Here is an 8,459-nt window from a genome sequence, read left to right on the forward strand (position 1 = left end):
TATGCTATTGATACATTGGCACCATTTCTTGCTCATCTTTTCGACAGAGCTCTGTTGTTAGAGGGGTTTTCGGCTGAGTGGACGATGCACACTATTGTGTCGATCCATAAAGCGGGAGATGTACTAGACCCCGGGAACTACAGGACCATCATGATTGGCCATATATTGGGCAAACTATACGGGGCAGTTTTGGAGGCAGAGCTGAGCACTCATGCAGAGGATGGGGGATTGAGAGCAGCATGCCAGGCAGGCTTCCGACGAGCCTTCTCAACCATCGACCACATTTTTACATTGAGGTGCCTGATTGATCAGGCAGCCAAGGCACGGAGGCAACGGCTCTATTGTTGCTTTGTGGATTTCCCCAAGGCATTTGATACTGTGCCCAGAGAGCACCTCTTTCGGCGACTACAGACACTAAGCATACCCTCAGACATGATGTGGGGCATATACAGGCTATATGAGTAGGTCTTTGGGAGAGTCCGATGCCCAGGAGGCTTGTCTGACATAGTTGCTAGCACCATTGGTGTGAAGCAAGGGTGCCCGCTCTCCCCCACGCTCTTTGGGCTCTATATTGATGAGGTGATCGACTACATCACACAGGGAGGAGGCTCTGGGGTTGAGCTATCAGGTATTATTGTCCATGTTATGCTTTATGCTGATGACATCGTCTTGGTATCTGACACGCAGGTTGGGCTTCAAAGACACCTTATGGCTCTTGAGTGATGACTTCTGCGCACAGCAGGGTCTCACAGTGAACCTTGGGAAAACCAAGGTTATGATCTTCCACACTTCACGCGCAGTCAGGAGAGCCACACTACTCTTACATTAGCAGGAGGGCGGGTCGAGGTGGTGAGCTCTTATGTTTACCTTGGCATCACATTTACTAGCTTAGTTGGACGCTTCTCCATGGCTCAGGCAGTCCGAGATAGAGTGACCCGGGGGTATGTAGCTCTTGTTGGCCTTGAGCGTCAGTGTCATCAGGCACATTTTCAGGAACTTGGCACGAAGGGGTGGCTCTTTTGATACATTAGTGACACCAGCCTTAATGTATGCAACAGCGGTTTGGGCACCAGGGCTTGCAACCTCCACATGGGTACAGCTAGAGAGACCACATATCTTGATGCTCTCGAGAATGATACGCAGCAAACCATCCGCGTCCCACACGACATTGTTCGAGCTGAGTTTGCTGCACCACCTATGGTAGTGGAGGCATTGTTCCAGACGATCTCCTTTATATACAGGATGAGGGAGATGCCCACGGAGAGATTATCCCACCGAGCTTTTAAGGCATCCAGATAGCTGTGGCCGAGGTTGGACACACTGGATCTTGGTATGCACAGATGCTACCATGGTTCTCACATCATGGGATAGACATTGAGCGGTTGCCACCTTTTCAGTATGTGTCTGCTCCATGGGGTTACCTCTCTCTCAATGAGAGGAATAGAGTAATGAGACAGGACATATGGCAGCGCTACATATAGGAGACATGGACAGCACCAGAGATCCCACTACCACCGAAGATGTCACTACCACCGAAGATGCTATATTACAGAGACCACTTTATGAGCATCTCAAGGGATGGGTTTATACAGCGACCACGGTATATGGATGTATACATGCTACACAGCTCTCGCGTTGCTATTGGACAGCTACGAGTCTCATCACATCAGCTAGAGATAGAGGCTGGGAGAGCTACACGAGTTCCCAGAGCCGAGCGGATATGCAAATTGTGCTGCGAGGAGGTGGAGACTGAGGATCACTTTGTATGTAGATGTAGAGCCCACCAGGGGGTTAGAGATAGATATGTAGGATTGTTTGAGGAGCACTCTTCACTACATCAGTTGATGGAGGCCTCGAACCACCCAGCGACAGCTTGGCAGACTACTACTAGAGCTTCATAGTTCTCGAGAGAGACTCCTCCACACATCCGCTCCCACTAGGGGTGGGAGACAGTCCCAGCTCACAGATTTCTTCCAGAGAGCTATGCCAGTGCCGGTTGATGTACCACGTGTGGTGATCGCACAGAGAGTAGAGGAATTGAGAGCCAGGAGGAGACCTAGATAGACTGGACACAGAGCACCCCGACTCTGTCACCGAGAGATAGCAGCTATCCGGATGAGACACCAGATGGAGACACAGGAGAGGCTAGCTCGCTTTCATTCAGACTCAGGGTACATGTTCACGCCACTCTCACAACCTCAGCATCGGCGATGTATGATATCTTATATCCCTCTTATGGCATTGGATGGAGTTAGACATAGATCTGCATAGCATGCTTGTACTACCTCTCAGCATATAGAGATGCATCTTGCCTTAGCACTCCATCCACATCCCCACCCCCCTTTCTATTGTTTGTATATGGGCTCCACCGATCCATGATGATTCACAGTTGTATCCAGACACATGCACACTTTTTCTTTTCTTTCTTTTCCTTTTCTTTCTTTTTCTTTTCTTCCGATGACCCAAAGAACACAGTTGTATTATTTTTTGTCTCATAGGCCAACTTTGGCCTCTCATAGACGTTAATCTCTCTCTCTCTCTCTCTCTCTCTCTCTCTCTCTCTCTCTCTCTCTCTCTCTCTCTCTCTCTCTCTCTCTCTCTCTCTCTCTCTCTCTCTCTCTCTCTCCAAGTGTAATGCCTGTGGTTTGGTTCGACGTGTAATGCTCAACCCCACAGGCATTACACGTGGTAGTGCTGCATGTGTATGCCACGCGGTGCTTTTTATCGCTGTCTAACGGCTTTAGACAACAATAGGAAAGGGCTTACAAGAGCCCTCCCCCCTCAACGCATCCCCCTTCAAGGAGCACTTAGCCTCACATGCCCCCTCTCAATGCTCCCTCGCGTTCTTACGCCCCTGCTTCTTTAACGCACAGTCGGCGTCACGTCCCCCCCTAACGCACCCTCTCCTTCAACAAGGAGTCTCCCTTAACAAGGTATATCCCTCAACGTAGAATGCCTCCTCGAAATGATTGCAATCGAAGGGCTTCATCAAAAATCAAGATGAGATTATAGTATCGCAAGAAGTTGGCATGTCACAAGTGGCCACATCAAGCTAGGTAACCAACACCTCTCAATTGCATTTGGTCATGGGGCCTGCTCCTTCAACGCCCACACGCCAATAATATCATGCTGCTAGCAGTAGTGCCACGATTGCTGAAGAATAGGAGTCCATGAAGGAGAGTTTCAGCCAAGTGGTTGATCGACACATCTCCATGAATTGGGTGGAGGACCACTTGGATAATCATAACTGTCTTCTTAGAGTGTCTCTTTGTCGCGTCCTTGCAAACTTAGTAATCCGTACGAATGAGGATTCCATCAAAGGGTTAATTAAAATCATAGAAGAGAGCACATACAAGTCGACAATGGTGGTGGAGTTCATTGTCTCTGAGGGATTCCCTTACCAAGAGCCCTTCCATTTAACCGTCGAAGTGCAATTGGTCTTGACCTATCGTTGACATTAGCAGAGTTTGACACGATCCTAGAGCACATGGAAGGATGGCAATACATGGTTGGGAAGATGTTTGTTGTCTCTCGGGGATGGCAACCATCGACTCAAAGCATGGCAAAAATGGGCAAAAACCAATCAAGTTGAAAGAGAGAAGATTCCCAGGGTGATTTATAGAGTGGTCTGATTCCTTAAGGAGGAGGAGGTAGAGTTCTTGTTGGTGGTGCGAATGATAAACAAGTAAGTGGATTGTATCTTGTTTTTTTGTGATTTAGGTGAACAAACGTCTCATATGTCATCATTTATTACCTTATTTTTATATGCATGCAAAATTGCCATGGTCACTAGTATTGATGTGCCAAACACAACGACGCATGGTATATTTATGATGTAGCGTGTGGGCCTTGCCGATCCACAATCTTTGTTGTCAAAGTTCAATGATGCGGATCGTGCATGGGCCAAGAAAGCTATTAATCATTAGGGACCTAACAGATGGAAGTGGCTGGAGCTTCCCATGGCACTTCTCTCACAATTGGTTTTCAAGGTATGTGCATGCCTCATTCTCAGACCACAATAAAGCTATGTTTTGATTTTGAAATATGTTTCTTAAACATAAATGCATTGTAGTAGGAGTTTGATGCCACGTACCAAGCCAAGGTCAGTGGCTTGCTTGAGCGAGGGAGTAGAGAATACCTTTTGAATGCAGAAATGTTCGACAAGAATTACAAAGGTGCCCTGAAGGAGATGGAGGTGTTGTTTACTAAGAGGAGAAATGAGTTGGCACACAAATTGCCAACCTTGACTTAGCAAAGAGTTTTTCAAGAAAGTGATCTCCTACTAGGGTTGGGGTGAAAAGGCTAGCAAATTCTTTACTCCCAAGCTAGTAGAGATCGCTCAAGCACATATTCCAAAAGGGAGAGTAAGATCTCTAACGCCCTTGATACATTAAAATATTTTTTATACGTAGGTAGAAACATACCGCTTGTTTACAATGCAAGAAAAAATGTGGGCTCCTTAACATATTGGTGAGTTTGCAATGAGGGATGTCTAGATTTTGCCATCCATGACAAAGCGTTCTTTGCGTGGATCCATCGTCACATGTACTGGTTCCAATTGACTGAGTACACGCTATAATTGTACGCGAAGTTAAAGACGGGCTCACTCGTCGCCCCAGCATTTACAAGAGAGCCATAGTGGACTCTGGGATAGGTATCACGGATGCTCTTAAATCTTATAGGAAGACTTACTTTGAGAAGGCATTCATAAGGTGGAAAGGGCAAATACATGCCACCTTGGATCCTGACAAGCAACCATACCTACCATGTACGACAAGACACCTCTTGTACAAATGTAGTAGCATGCCAAAATACTATTATTATTATTTTATCGCATTAGGTGCTGGAGAAGTTGTTATTGTTATTTTATTGGTTTATTAGATAATTTTAATGTTTCTATACTAGGTGGTGGAGAAGTAGTGTGTGTAATCGGGTATATATTCCCGAGCACTCTTCAGACGCATGGGTGCAGTCCGAGACAGAGGAGACGAGATTGTACCTTGAGGAGTGGATCGACAAGCTACGGGGCAAGGACACTTAGATATTGTGCCCATGGTGGATAGACTACCTAGAGGGGAGTTTCCTTTAGAGGAGGCTGAGCAGTTTTGGAGTACATTTCATTGCATAGGGTAGCACATTTGTATGAACTATAAAGCTTGTTTTTTGGGTGGTTGAATGTAGGAGCGAAGAGGGGCAAGAAACCTGGCCAAGCAGCAACAATCGGCCCTCGAGCAGAAGAAGGGCAAGAAATCAACAAACAAGGAGTCTCCATCATCCACAATCGTGATAGCAATGCCCACAAAGAGGTCATGGCTAGAGTGGGAAGGTGATGACATTGATGAGGATGCTAAGGATAGCCACTCTAAGGATGATGAGCATGAGTCCCATGCACAAGGCGATGAGCAAGCGGAGCCACATGGTGAGAGCAAAGAGTAGGGGTCGAAGAGTTCAAAAGAAGATGATGTAGCCCTCTTGGGATCTAGTAAGTGAACTTAACATGTTTGAACATTCATTAGTTCATTTATTGAACAATAGTAATAACATGTATTTGGTCTTGTCTTAATGAAGACTACCGTCCACATGTGGTGAACCCTCTACACTTAGTTCTTGGCTCCAACATTAATCACCTCCATCTCGCACTTTTGGGAAAGCGAAAACATAGGTATGATCTCTAACCCGTGCTAGTGACTCTCTCCATTCTTCATCATTATATAGTTTGCCATGTTCATTTATATGCTTTGTTGTTCTAAGAATCTTGCAGTATTGTAAACAATTTGTGGGATCTGTGAGACAAGGTGGGGAAGCATGGACTCCTTCGATAGGCTTGGAGGCTTGCGCTTGGTGTGGGCCGATTTTCCAACAAATCTCTCTCTCTACAAGGACGAGATCGTGGTTTCTCGATGGAATGTTTTTAGGGAGGTACTTGTGGAGTCGGCTTTTGTACTTGTTGTAGAGTTCCCACAAGTCGACGACACTATGGTGTGCACTCTACATGCGGAGCACCTAGGGATTGTTGTGCGAGAGGCAGGGACTTGGAACTTCACATTGTGAAGGACTTTTTTCTTGCACTTCCCGCAATACTTGTATTTCATGTCATAATGGCCAAGAAGAGGTGAGTGAAGGAGTGAGTGGTTTTTATTAAAGCAAAGCTCAATGATTTTCCTAGCGTACTTACTAGTGTGTGCACATAGGTCACTGTTTTGGTCATTGCCTTCTTTACACACCCCAATGAGAGTATGTACAGTCGTCCAAAGTATGATAGGCAAGGAGGTGAGGTAGCTGCAAATTGTTCGGGTTTCGAGGTGGACGACGATATCTTCCTAGAGGTGAAACCACAAGAGGGAACCTCGCCATACCAGTTGGACGCGGATAGGAATCCCATCCGAGATGTTGTTGAGCGTTAGCGAGCCTTTCGCAAGATAAGTACTCTTCTTCTAGGCACACATCCCACCCCACCATCCCCTTAGATCTTCATATTGCAATAGGTTGGGCATAAACTATTTTATCATAGCTTCATCGAATAATCCCTCTAATACTACTACGTTTGCAAGCATCTTAAGTAAAGCTCTTCAATCTTTCATGCACCTCAAAGAAAAGGAACCTAGATCGGATGCCCTTATGGAAGCATGGAGAAGAAGGTCTGAAGTGCAAGAGCTCTACAAGAAGCTCACAATAGAGAAAGCGGTAGACCTTGCAGACAAGAACATGCCATAGGTAAAAGCAGCAAAACAGCCATTGGGATATGGAGAGCTTTTGGCATCATTGAAGAGGCAAAGGAGGCTCCACCTTCATTTTAGATAGAGAAGGCTAAGATGATAGTTGAGGTCCAAAATGCTTTCATATATTGCATGTGCTCAACATATTCGTAGGTGTTTATCATAATATGTTACAGTATTATAATTTTTCTTTGAAATATAACGGAAGTTGCATCTCTCTATGACGTCTTTATGAAGAAGTAGCAATGATAATGGCCCATGGAAGTGAAGAACATTGTCTACACCCTTGCTTTCATGTATTGTTGCATGTGTTCAACATCTCGACCAGTGTTTGTTATGGAATGCAGTGGTCTTGTAAATTTGCTTTGGAATACAATGTAAATTTTATATCATAATATGGTGTCTTTGTAAATGAGTTGCAATGATAGTGGCCCATGGAAGTAAAGAACATTGTGTACACACATGCTTTCATGTATTATTACATATGTTCAATATCTCGTAGGTGTTTTGATGTAACGATGTGGTCTTGTAAACTTGCTTTGGAATATAATGGAAGTTCTAGATCATAATATGGTGTCTTTGTAAAGGAGTTGCATTGATGGTGGCCCATGGTGTCTTTGTAAAGGAGTTGCATTGATGGTGGCCCATGGTGTTTAGTGCTCAACATCTCGTAGGTGCAACAATAGAGAGAGAAGGAGTAGATAGAGACAATAAGAGTAGAGAGAGAAACCGCTTGCCTCGACACCAAAAAGTGCTCAACATCTTGTAGGTGCAACAATAGAGACAGAAGGAGTAGACAGAGACAATAAGAGTAGAGAGAGAAACGCTTGCCTCAACACCAAAAAGTGCTCGCTAAAAAAATACATCCTATGAGATGTCATGTGATTAGCTTTGCATGTCATCTAAAATGATATGACATGGGTATTGATGAGATCCTCCTTTTGTCTTGAATTTGGGAAAATTTACCTTGAAGTGATTGGAAGGTGAATTTTGTGCCATGTTGCCGAGGGTGCCTATGGACGAAACTATATAAGCAAATGGAGCCACTCAAAGACCATCTTCCTGATCTTAAATGACATGTTCTCAACATCCTCAATAACTCATTTGGTCTCTTGAGTATAATTTGATGCCGACACTAGCTTCTTGATCTTCTATACCAAGAAATCAACCGCAGAACAACGGAATGAGTCTTGATGATAGCATTCTCTTTCATCCTAGAGAATCTCAGGAATTCTAATCCTTGCTTTGTCTCTGGGCAAAAGAACACCTGTATTTCACTCAGCAAAAGAAAATAAAGAAGAAAATGTTTGAACGAGATTTTGGTCCAAATCTACTAAAGATGAGACTGTTGATAATATTGTTTTGAATTCAATTCTATTCATGATTTGGTCAATTTATAAGTTATGAGAAAGCTAATAATCAACATAAGACAAGGCAAAAGTTGATCAACACACATAATCCATTCAAGCCCTTGAGGGTCTTTGTCTGAATCCCTAGGGCATTGATACAACACTAGATCGTCGGATTCGATCAAGCCCTAAACGATAGCCCTTTTAGTTGGAAGAGGTAATTCCATGATTAACATCATGTCCATGTTAGAGCCATGACATCCTAGGCTATCTACCAAAGGATAAGGTAATCAGGGAATATAATCGTAAGTAAGATTGCTAAAAGTGTCGGGGAATCACCAACACGAACGGATAAACATATTAACTAAGAAATTAACCCACAAACATACACCAT

This window comes from Cibotium barometz, chromosome 3, assembly GCF_041138505.1.
Source record: "Cibotium barometz isolate CiBa-2024 chromosome 3, ASM4113850v1, whole genome shotgun sequence".
Classification (NCBI taxonomy): domain Eukaryota; kingdom Viridiplantae; phylum Streptophyta; class Polypodiopsida; order Cyatheales; family Cibotiaceae; genus Cibotium; species Cibotium barometz.